Source organism: Vulpes vulpes, chromosome 4, assembly GCF_048418805.1.
Source record: "Vulpes vulpes isolate BD-2025 chromosome 4, VulVul3, whole genome shotgun sequence".
Lineage (NCBI taxonomy): Eukaryota > Metazoa > Chordata > Mammalia > Carnivora > Canidae > Vulpes > Vulpes vulpes.
The window spans coordinates 112,919,771-112,932,340 of NC_132783.1; the positions used below are offsets into that span (position 1 = coordinate 112,919,771).

A 12,570-nucleotide genomic window follows, 5' to 3' on the forward strand; every position below is an offset into this window, starting at 1 on the left:
GCTGCCTCCCCTGCTCAGCACGGAGTCTGTTTCTCCTTCTCCCTCCTCCACCGTGCTCATACCCTGTCTCTGTCTCTCTCAAATAAATAAAACATTAAAAAAAAAAAGAAGGGATACTTTTGCTGTTAAAAATATGTCATTCAATAAAAATATATTAATACATGTCAAGCATTTTGATACCATCTGCCTCATCTCTCCCTTTGAGCTGGTGGAAGTAATGCTGGAACATGCACATTAAAAGCTTCATTAAAGTAGGGTAAGGGGAGGGGGAGCGAAGAACTGGCTCTTATTAACTCTCAGGGCTGTTTCAGTTCATTCTGTTTCATTCAAAACACCTGATCTTAAAACTGACAAAAACTTACAGTTGGAATACAAAGTAGAATTTCCTCCCTCCTTTGGATGGTATGGACATTCCCAAATGACCATTTAAAACCAGCTTCTTTCACAAATTTCCTGAGTACTCTGCTCATCGGGAGGCAGCTGCCTCTATCTCTTACAACTGTTTTCACACTAGCCAAACCTGTGAATTTACTTTCTAATTCATTCATTTATTCAAGTGTATGGTATGTGCCTTCACTGAACAATTGTTTCCTGACTACATTTCCTTCAAACTCACTAGGATTATAGGCAAGGGAGCTTCACTGAAAAATCCTGAGCTCTATATGTTTATATAAAGGAAAATCTATTTTATTGTTATTGAGAAATAGCCATTTACCCTCTTCAAGCCTTCTACAGAACCCTGGCTGGGGCAGCTTAGATGGAACATTATATTTCTGCCACATACTCATATGCTGGCCTTAAGCTAGGAAAACATGAACTACTACAGTCTCTACTTCAAGAACCACTAGTTTCCTTGCTGGTTCTCCTTGTGAAACTCCAAATCCCTCCTCAGGGCCTGTGTACTCGCTCTCCCTTCTGCATGGAATGTTCTTTTAGCAGTTATCTTCTAGACAGCATCTGGCTTAAGTCTCAATAACACACAATTGTTTATCATTCCCAACCTGTTTTGATTAAGTAAATGCTGTTTACAGATTCATCAAGGACAGGAAGCATTGTCTTTATTTATCTCCTATCCTCTTAGGATCCCAGAGATAAAAGATCCTCAACAAATAATTGTTGGTAGTTTTATTGGTATAAAAAAAGTTCACACAGTAGTAAAAATTCATTTCTTAAAAACATGCACAAATTCAACTTGATTTAGTGGGGCCTTCTCTGGCTCCACTTCTCTCTCTCTCTCTCTCTCTCACAAACACACACATGCATGCGCATGCGCGCACGCACATGCGCACACGCACATGCACACACACATACACACACACACACACACACACACACACAAAGGTAGGTTCACCCCAGAGTTTAGTCACCAGACTTTACCACAGCTAAATAATTCCCAGTGCATCCATATGATGTCACACTATGCAGCTCAGAAAAATAACAAGGCAGCTCAATATAAACTTATGTTAACATTCCTGAAGATGTGCCATTTAAATTTAAAAGAACAAGATATGTTGCATGCTGTCATTCATATGAGAGAGGAAAAATATGTGCATCCTGTCCCCACGCATACTAGGGAAAATGCAGAACACCCTGGAAACATGGTTGTACCAGGAAAGAGGGAACTTGGGACTTGGGATCAGAAATAGAAGAATGCTTCCTTTTCACCCATTTATACTGGTTAGCCTGTTACCATTCATACACAGTGTTAAATTAAAACTTATCACGTTTTAAAAATTCGGCCACCAATCTTAGGTCCCATCATCTTTCCAGAAAAAGTCCTTTGTACACCAAGTATGGCAAAGCCAGACTGTCATAAGATCCTCATATTAATAATGACTTTAAACCTAGAAGTAGCTAATACCCTCTGAGTTGAGAAAGGGAGGAGTGGAGGGATCCCTGGGTGGCGCAGCGGTTTGGCGCCTGCCTTTGGCCCAGGGCACGATCCTGGAGACCCGGGATCGAATCCCACATCGGGCTCCCGGTGCATGGAGCCTGCTTCTCCCTCTGCCTGTGTCTCTGCCTCTCTCTCTCTCTCTGTGTGACAATCATAAGTAAATAAAAATTAAAAAAATAAAATAAAAAAAAAGAGAAAGGGAGGAGTGGGCCAGAGAGAGACCAGTATTGAGAGAAAGAACATCCTAGTTGGCATCAATGCTTCTTCCATCATTCAGTATCTTATCCTTAATCATACAATCAATGCATCTGTAGAGGCCTACAGAGGAGCCAAAGGGCCCTCACCACCATCCCTGCTGCTCCACAGACCCATTAAACCACAAACACCCACCACCAAACTCATGCATCACAAATCAACTGTCACTGAAATCTCACAAAAAAATCTCTACTTGGAGTGAGGTAAAGTCAAGGTCAAGTCAAAATGCAAAAATTATGAACAATCAATGACAACAATTTGCTATCAGATTGAAGCTAAGTAATGGCCCAACATCCGCAATCAAAAATGTTTTTACTCATAGTGGGAGTGGATCCTGGGAGCCTGGGTCTAACACTGGCTCTGCACTAGCTTGCCGTGGTACCTTGGATCAGAAAAAGTGGCTCTGCCTCTGCAGGCCTCATTATCTCCACTCTAAAATCTATATTTGCCAATTAGGTAAGAGCTTCCAGATCAAGAGTGTCACACCATCAGAGTCACGGGATCAATTTTGCATGTCGTAGTATAATTTTTTAAAAAATAACTAGAAGAGAATGGAAAACATCAGAGTATATCACCCAGAGCAAGGGTAAATATTTTTTGAAACTTTTGTTTCACTTATATTTGTATGTTGTGTCTGTACTTGGGTATGTGTACAGCTATAGACTAAAATCAGAAGTATCAGAAAAACATAGTAAAGGTGTTATTTTTTAAAACCTTTGTATCAGTTACGTATGGATGTGTATACTAGATAAGCATGTGAAATATGTTTCTTAATGTACATTACAATCATTTGAAAGCCACAGGACAAGTGAGATATTCTCTAAGCTCCTTTCAAGCCAGGGATTTTCTAAGTCAACTGGAGACAGTATTACCTAGTGAAGTTTGAAAATAAGAAAAGTCTGGGTTCAAAGCACTGCTCTGCACTGTTGGTGGTGCAGATTTGATGCACATTAACCTTTCAACCCTCAGCTTCCTTAGTTCCCTAAAGATCCTACTTGGAGATTTGGGTGTCTGGGAATAGGGAAAAGGATGATCACTTTCCCTCCTGCCCATTTGCACTGCTATTCCACAATATTTTCCTTCTTAGACTACCACCTTTTTTTCTTACTATTCTAGTTGTATCCTGCCCTGACTTTTCAGCATATTTGTCATTTCTATGGTAATATCATGATTGCCCTACCCATAACTATAATTGCTGGGCTAGTGGGCACATGAAATGAGAAAAAACATGAAAGGAACTTAGGAGCATGTCAGTTTACATCGTAGGACCTCAATACATGCTGATAGTAATAGTGGAAGAAGTCATATGAACAGGTGGTGGTGGTGGTAATGGTAGTATTTATCCTCAATGCCTATCAAAATGCAGTAAGGTCAAACATATAAATGAGATAATAGGTCTAAACAGCTAATGTAGCTGATCTATATCCTATTCAGAAAATAATAGTGAATCACAGAAAATTCCAAATTATCTGAAGCCCAAAGTAATTATTCTTTAATGAAGGGATTTTAGAAACCCAGATGAAGTAGGAAAAGGAGGAATTCATTCTGGTCGTAGAGGTACAAAGAAAGGTGCCTCTTCCTTGTACCCAGTCCTTGAAGACCAAATCATAAATAGCACCAATAATCTCAGACTGATTATGGCTGAGAGGAAAAAGAATTCTTATCTGGGCCTTCCCTCCTTAAATAATCACAATTTTGTTACTTTGGGTAGGTTTGGTAAGATTTGGGGATGCAGGGAAGGTGCTATGTTGAGATATTTCTGCTGCCTTCTCAGCACTGATTATAACGTTTCCAAAAGATCATCCACAATATATCGCATCAATGATCTGTGTCTTACTGTCTCCATAATATTGACACCATGCGATAAAGATCTGTGTGTTAACAATGTCAGAGTAGACTGCACACGTTTCTGCGCCCGAGGATGTATTTAGGCTGGTCCATTTAGTCAGACATCAGAGCACCTCAGAGGTAGAGAGAAGGGTCCCAAGGTGACCATGTCCCATCTAAAAAAAAGCGTCAAGAAGAAAGGGGAACCTGATCTGAAACACTACTTGCCAACAAATCCACAGCTAGAGGCTTGGCAATGCACTTCCATATATCCTTAAATCTCCTTGAAATACCACACTTGAACATCAAAGAAAGATCCCTGTCAAGTCACATTTTCTTGTTTGAAAAGCAGACTGGGAATCCCAGAAGCCCATAGGACCTCGGCAACATAGGACATGTTGACATGATCTCACAAACTTCTCTGAAACGTGGGGTTTGCCCTAGTAGCACACCACTTCAGTCCTGCTTCCTTCCTTTTCAGCATGAGCTCTAACTTGGAATTTTGCAAAGGCCAAGCTGTGTCCATGCAGGAAGGCTTCCAAGCATGCCTTCAAAGCAAACAAGTAGCTTACCACAGATGTGTTAACCACTCTCAGCTGTGCAGGAAGACTCCAGGGCTAGCAACTAGAAAGCTCTGGCTCTCATGATGGCTCTGGCACTTATTTGCTGGATGACCTGGGAAAAGGCCCTTTCCTTCTCTGAGCCTGTCGTCTCTTCTCTTGACAAGCTGGTAGAACTAGATTATCTCTGACTTTGGTTCTAACTCCACAAGTCTATTAATTTTTAAAACTTTTGGGCTGAGAAACCAGTATCTTTCTGAGCAACTAATTAAATGTACAGATAAAATCACATTAACTTATAAATCAGAATGTCCCTTCTAATTACATCTTAAGCAACATCACAATGGAATTTGCCCAAAGCTACCAAAGTAGTTAATCAACAACTACTGATACCATTACATTCCTCCTTCCATCTGAAGGACTGGTGCCTCTGGGGACACATTATACATCCTGCTTTTCAATTCCAATGGTTGGATACTTGTCTCTTAGAGCTTAAGGACAATGACCACTTTTTCTGGGCCACCAAGAGTTAGTTCAAAGTTTCAATTGGTCACTCAAAGGTATTGTGTTAGTTTTCTATCTGTCATGCATTGTCCTGGCCACTGTAAGTACAACTTCAATTAAGAACAGATTCCTGATCTCAAGAAGTTTATACACAGACTAAATAGCATATATAGAGAAGTAAGTAGACATGTACATTACAGTTTAAGTAGAAGAACACACTACAAAGACTTCTAACCCAGCCCTTGAGGAGTCAAAGGAAATTTCCCAAAGAAGCAATATCTATGCCAAGATCTTAAAAACAGGTAGAAATTAACCAAACAGAAGTAGTGGGGAACTCTTTTTTTTTTTTTTAAAGATTTTATTTATTTACTTGAGAGAGATGTGTGAGAAGAGAGTGAGAGAAAAGGAGCTAGGGGAGGAGTAGACTCCCCACTGAGCAGGGAGCCTGATGTGGAGCTCAATCCCAGTACCCTGAGATCATGACCTGAGCCAAAGGCAGATGCTTACCCAACTGAGCCACCCAGGTACCCACAGTTGAACTCTTACCAATCCATGAGACTCTTACCAGTTTCTGGAAAAGCAAAACCATATTTTTGGAGGTGATGTAACAACCTAAAAATTATCCCCCCAAATTCAAAAGATCCCCATCTAGAATTGCTCTCCTTAATGTTCTATGTAATGGGTTTAATTAAAATCCAAACCAGAATATGTTGCATATCCAACACTGTTTCTTAATGTATAAGAAGAGAACAGGGAGTTAAATCAATGCAATAGTAAGAGTCTGTGGGGGTTTAAAAGGGCAGATGTGGCTTTCACGTCTCCCGCTGTTACTCAGGATCTGGGTGACACTGCAAGTTGCTTAACTTCTGTGTTGTCAGTGTCATCCTCAGTTAAATGAAGCCTGGCACAGGACAAATGTGTAACAAATACTACCTAATAGAGGAGTCCTTCCCACATGCCAATGCTGTGCTCAGCACTTTAGTCACTGACGAAGGTAAGTCCTGGCCGCATACACAGAAGGGGCACCCTGTTCATGTCTCCGACGTCCAGGTGAAGACACAGAAGCTTGGAGGAGTTCAACAAGCAGACCCAGGCTACAACAGCTAGCACGGTGAAGGGAGGCCTTGACCCTAGATGTCTGCATTCCAAGCCCTAGTCTTAAGCACTAACAGTGTTTCTTTCTACCTTCTACTTCGCCACTGCGAGCTCTGCCAGCAACGTAGGTTTTCACCACTGAAGTGGCAAAACATTCCCAGCATATTAAAGATGCAGATGTTGTAAATGGCATTATTCCTTGGTTTGTGTGCTATTCGAATGGCTGTCATTATTTAAAACACATGTTATCGGACAATCGCTTATCAAAGCTACCTGAGGCTCAATTACCATCCTTGAATAAGAGGTCAGGGTTAAAAGCATCAGATTCAGAAAATAAATCTGGACTGAAAAGGGAAAAGATGACAAAACAGTTTGCTGGACAAGATGTCTGGCACCTTTGGCCACTTTTCAATGAAATAGAAGGGAAAAGATGTTGAGGTCACCGAGAAAACAATTTAAGTGGGCCAGAAAGAGACAGAGTGTGTGTGATGGCTCCTTTTTCCCTGCAGGAGACACTGACATAGTCTGAGGGAGTCAAAAGTGTAATAATGAAGAGGAGGCAAGGGGTTTTTCTCACACCACAGCTAGATCCACTAAATTGGGAGATGGAACTTGACACTTTTGACATAGCAGCACATTGGCCTGGCTCATGGTGTCATTTTGTGTCAAGTATTAGTACAAACACCGTCACTGATGCACTGAAGGAGCATTTGATGTTTCTTTAAATGGCTTCCAACTTGGCACAGGAAAAAACCAAGTATCATAAACATCAATGTGATTGCTATACCTCTCAAAAAGCTTTCAAAGTTGCCTCTGGGTTGACCAGCTCGTTTCTTTACCTGTGGCACATTAGCAAGAGCTACAGAACACATAGAGCATACTACTTTTTGTGTGTTTTTTTGATTGGAAGCAGGAGGGATTGGAGTGCTCTTGAAGCTGTCTGAAAGAGACCCACAGTGTCAGAATCCAGGAGTTATGACCGAGGTGAACGGTAATGTGCGGATGCAGACTTGGGGCATAGACAAAAATGGGCTCTTTGCCCCAAGGTTTGGATTTGGGAAGCCTTTAGTGGGGTCCAGGAACTTGTGTTCCAACTGAGATGCTCATGTGACCTTGGTGATAAGCTAGATGCAACCACACTGGTCTGATGGGGACAAGGCTGGACTGAGATTCAAGCTATCAGGGCGCTGGCCCCAGTTCTGACACCTACTGGGTGTAGGATCTCTGGCAAGTCACTTTTTTGTTTTTTCTGCTACTTCTCCTTTTCCTCCATTGATAAAGTGAGAGAGAGAGACAGAGAGAGACAGAGAGTCTCAGGAAAGCTCTCTGAGGATCTTTGGCTCCACCATTCTCTAACAGAGTGTTGGGGTTAGGAGCCACTACAGTACATAAGTAGGACCTTAGACTCAAGTCCCTAAACCTAGGTTCTGACTTTAGCACTGCTACTCTCCAGTTGCTGGACAACTAATATGATTTCTCGGGGAACAAGAATATGTATTTATATTATTATAATTAATACATTTATAATAAGTATTCTAATTATTACAATTAATAGATCTATCATTTTGAAGCTTCTGTTTCTTCAACTCTAAAAGACCGGTGATAAAAAAAAAAAAGGGGCCCATGGAATAGTTTTAATTATTAAATAGTTTTTGTGTTGGGATGCCTGTGTGGCTCAGCAGTTGAGCGTCTGCCTTTGGCTTAGGGCATGATCCCAGGTACAGGGATGGAGTCCCATATCCAGCTCCCTGTGAGGAACCTGCTTCTCCCTCTGTCTATGCCTCTCATGAATAAATAAATATTTTTTAAAAATAGTTTTTGTGTTAAATAGGCAGTGTCTAAGGAGTGCCCAGGACGGTGCCCTGCTGAGTGCTCAATACCTGGTAGTTGTGGATAGCCCTGACAAGGTCAACCAGAAGCCCTTTCTGCTGTCCCCTGAAGCTACTGTGATTAATGAGGTTCATGGAAAGTAACCCTGGCTGAGCAATCCTTGGGCTTGTCCTTATAGCAAGAGAAAATCACAAGAAATGAGCACTTTTGGCAAGAGGGTGGGCTGCTGGAGAGAGGCATGAAGCTACGCCTCTTAGGAGGAAATAGAACAAATGAGAGAAGGGCATTGCCCACTCTACACCACGTTTATCAAAGTGTGGGTCCAGGATGACCTGCTGGAGGAGGCCCGGGTGGTCATTAAAGCACCTTCTTGTCCCTGCTGGCTCAGATTCCCAAGGGAGTGGGTCCTGTAATTTGTTTTTCTCAGAGGCTAGGCAGGAGATTCTTCCAAGCTGGGGTTAGAGCATCACTGGCTAAAACAGTTAAGGAAACAACCTTCTCCCCAATTCTCCAGTCCTGTGTTTACCCAGGAAAGAAAAATAAATAAATAAAGCCAGGGAAGGCGAATGAACTCGTGCACCTGTGCATATACCAAGCATCTGAACTTCTTACATTCTTGTCATCTCCAGTACAGCTGGGTTCCAAGCCAGTGTCCAATTTCTGCATAATTCACGACTCCCCAGAGAAACAAACACTGGTGAAGGGCTACCTAAGGATGTGGATTATGTCAACTTCCTTAGACCATCGGAGTGGTTTGTAAAAATTAGATACAAGAAGCAAGTGTCTCCCCTCTTCCTCGGCCCACTCTGTTCTCCCACCCTTTTCTTTCTTGCCCCCTGACTTCACCAGCCTGGTTCCCATTCCTGTCCCTTTGAGACTTTCCTTCTCATGCTCTTTTCTCCGGATTTATTTTCTCTTTCTTCCCTCTTTCCACTCCTCTCTCCTATTTTTGCTCCCTCTACCCTATAGCTTTCTTTCTCTTTTTCGTCTCTTTCTCCTTTTGCCTCCGTGTGTGTGTGTGTGTGTGTGTGTGTGTGTGTGTGTGTGTGTGTGTGTGTGTATCTGATTCCCCTGGTGTTCGGCCTCTGTGTGTCTCTCTACTCTGTCAAACAGAGCGCCTCACTGCCCATCCCTGCTCTTGACGCCTGCTCCTGAGTCCCCTCAACAAGGAGCCCCTAGGGGGCACACTCCTGGCTAGGAAGCCCGAGGCCCACGCTCAATCAGCCAGCGCCCTCTACAAGAGGCTCCCTCTAGTTACAAGTTCTTGGATACCTGCTGCCAGAGACCCCCAGTGAGGAGGGTCCTTCATAGTAGGGACATGGAATCCCGCCTGGGAAGACGCAGCAGGGTTAGGGAATAGAAACAGTAAGGCCACAGGGGTCTAGTCCCCAGACCTTCCCCTGGACGGGAAGCCACGGGGCCAAGCCTGGCAGTGGAGAGTTCTTTTGCGTTGTGGAATGTCTGTCACCTCATTTCCCTGACACAGCCATACCCCAAGAGCTGGCAGTGGAGTGGCAGCGCCAAGGGGCTGCTGGGAAAGCTTCAGCATCTTAAAATGCCCATCAGTCTCCATCAGCCCATTAACAAAATCTAAGTAAAACCTGAGCCTCTGCTTTGCATGTAGACTCTCCCCCCAACATCCCCTCCCCCAAGCTGCTCCTCCATCTGCCAACCCCAGCCCATCTCCGGTTCCTAGACATACCAGAGCCTCTGCCATGAGCAGAGATAACTTTCCAGATCTACAGTTAGGCAACCGGAGGGATAGAGAAGTTACACAGCAGGCTCTGGAAGATGCTACTTTGGAGGGCCACCGCTATCAGGACCCAGAGTATTTTGCACACTCGAAAACACCAAAGGATGCAGAGTTCAGATGAAACTTTTTCAAAGCTGAACCACAGCCTCTCCCAGTTCCAATCTCCGTGGGCAGGTGCAGAACTTTGTCTCTCTCTAGTTTCTTTCCGCACAGCTCTCGAGCTCGACCTGCCCGCACACTCCTCCCCGCACACCACCTGTACACGCCAATCACCTGGAGCCCTCCGTCTGAGTCTTAGGATGAAAGTGCAGGAGCCAGCCAGGTCAAGAAGAATTAGCTCAGGCCAAGGCTCATCGCAATGCTCCCGCAACTCCCCCTCCCCCTAGGGGAGTATAGAGGAGCAAAACGCTGACGTTTGGCTCCCTGCCCAGCCCGGGGAGCTGGAATACCCGCCACCAGGGACTGAAGAAGGCAGGGGCTCGCGTCCGAGGACCAGCCAAGTCCACGTCGCCCCAGCTGAATGGCCCCTCAGTTGCCTGCAAGTTGAAACCTCAGTCAGGCACACAATGAGGCCGCTGTTTTCCGACAGGAGGCATTTGGATGCCTCACACACTCAGCGCAAACCGGGCCTGAGAGCAGAGCGCGTTTCCTTACCCATGTTCAGATGCGCCCCTAGATGCGGTTCAGTTGCGGTTCCCTTCCCGCGTGCCTGGCCACAGGGAGCCCGTGCAGGCCACCTGTTGGACTCTGTCCGGCCACCCTAGATCTTGCGCCCACAAACCCGCACTGAGGAGCGGGTCATCCAGGGTACCCAATCCATCAGCAACAGAGAAATGTCACTTGCGCCTCCTCCTATGGCTACCTTCCCTGCTCCCAATCACACGCATACACCCTTGCTTCATATCCCGGCAGTCACTACTGTTTTAGGAAGCGCGCTCAGCCTCCCCGAGGGGCCCGGGCTGCCCACGATCTCCGAGCGCGCCCAGGCGGCAGTGGATCTCCAAGCGCTCAGCCGGGTGTCTGCTTAACGCGCGGGCGGCAGAAAAGCCCCCAAAGCCACCCTGGTGGGGGAGAGTCAGTGGCCTGCTCTAGGGAGCCCCGTTTGTCCTATGGAAGCGGAAGGGGCCTCCTTCCTAGGTTCAGACGTGAAGGCAATCGGGGAAACCCCGAAGGCAATCGGACCGGGGGAACCCATGTTGCGTTTCGCTGCCAAATCCCAGGATAGGTGCAAAGGGTCGGTCTCAACTTTCTCGTGTCTCCCTGCCATCCCTGCAAGCAACTAGCTGGGGGGACGGTTCGCCTCCGCGAACGGGCTACTCACCCCTGGGCGTGAACGCCGCCCCCGGAGGGGACCCCCGCAGACTGGCGCGCGTGGAATCCGTGCAACGCCTGGGCGTCTCGCTCGTCTCCCGGGCCACGCGGCTAAGGCTACGCGCTCCAAGCGGGGCAGCCGAGGGCAGTCGATCCCATGGGCGGCGAGTTGGCAGAGGGCGCGCCGCCCGGCTGGGGGCGCATCGCTCCCAGCGCTGGCGCAGGCTGCAGTGGGGCGAGGGGCTCCCGGGGAAGTTGGCGGCGCCGGGGTGGACTTCGGACTTCGCGCTCGCTTCGGCTCGAGCGGCCCGGCGAATCCTCTGGGATAGGCAAGGGGCCCGCCGGCGGAATGGGGGCCGCCGCGGCCGAGAGGCTGCGGGAAGCCTCCGCTGGCCGCCGCCTAGAAGGAGCCCAGCGGCATCGCGCTGCCTGGAACCCGCAGCCGCGGCGGGAGCGGAGAGCGGGCGCGAGAGCCGGGCTGCACCCCTCGCTCAGAGCCCGGCTCGCCCCAGCCCGCCGCGCCCCTCCTCCGGTCCGGGTCCTCCTCCCCTCCGCTGTTTCACTCGCTCGCAGGGCTCGCGGGGCTGGGCTCGGGCCAGAGGCTGAGCGGAAGGCGACCGCAGAGCCCGCAGCATGGAGGGCGATCTCGCCGGCTCGGGCTCGGGCTCGGGCTCGGGCTCCGGCTCGGGCTCCGGCTCGGGCTTGGGCTTGGGCTCCGGCAGCGGCAGCGGCAGCAGCGGCCGCCGCCTCCCGCGCGCCCACGTGCCGGAGCCCCGGTGTGCGCGCTCCGGCCGGCCGGGCTGGAGGGAGGGAGCTAGGGCGAGCCGCGGGTGGGGGTGGCGGGGAGCGCCCGCACGCCCGCGCAGCCGAGGAGGGGAAGCCGCCCGGAGGCTCCCCAGGGCGCAGGGCTCCTCGTCTGCAGCTCCGGGAAGACTGGCGTGCAAGGCTCCCCTAGCTCCCCCTCCCTTTGCAGAACGGAGGGAGCCTGAGCGAAACCCGGGTCGCGGGGGGTGGGGGCGCTCCACTCCGCAGGATCAGCCGGGAGCGGCGGCCAGAGGCGGATGCGTGTCTCCACCAAAGGGACAGGTTCCAAGTACCCTGGAACCCCCTCACCTCTCCCAGGAGAAGGATGGGGTTCGGAAACACCGAGGGAGGGAATATGCGGGCTCCCGGCGAGAGCTCGTTCCGGCTTGCCCCGCCTTCCTCCCAGAGTAAGCACTTTTCCCGTTAACCAACAGACTCTAAGGGGCTCCTCCTTCCAGGGAGAAAGGAGTTGTCTTGCAAGATGGGCCTGACAACCTCCAGTCAAGTGACAGATAATTACTGAGCGCTCACTCTAGGAGATGCCCGGCGGTGCCCTGGATCAGAGGGCCCTCCCTGGCTGCAGGCTGTGTCCTCTGCTCTGCGCGCCCTTAGGGCCCTCCTTGGGCCTCCTGGCTCCAACCATTAAAGGAGGCTCCTTCCTGATAGGAGTGAGGAAGACAAAACAAATACATATGAGAATTTTTAGATTAGCAGACACTTCAAAGGATGGGTAATAA

The 12,570-nt window shown here is 48.0% G+C and overlaps 1 protein-coding gene across 1 annotated transcript in view; it reads right to left on the reverse strand.

Moving 5' to 3' along the window:
* The window catches only part of SGCD (sarcoglycan delta), an 895,992-nt gene extending 884,215 nt beyond the window's left edge, over window positions 1-11,777 (reverse strand). The window contains exon 1 of the mRNA XM_026008009.2: window positions 11,040-11,777. The gene's annotated coding sequence lies outside the window, so the exon portion shown is untranslated. The remainder of the gene's footprint in view (window positions 1-11,039) is intronic.
* Between the last annotated feature and the right edge of the window lie 793 nt (window positions 11,778-12,570).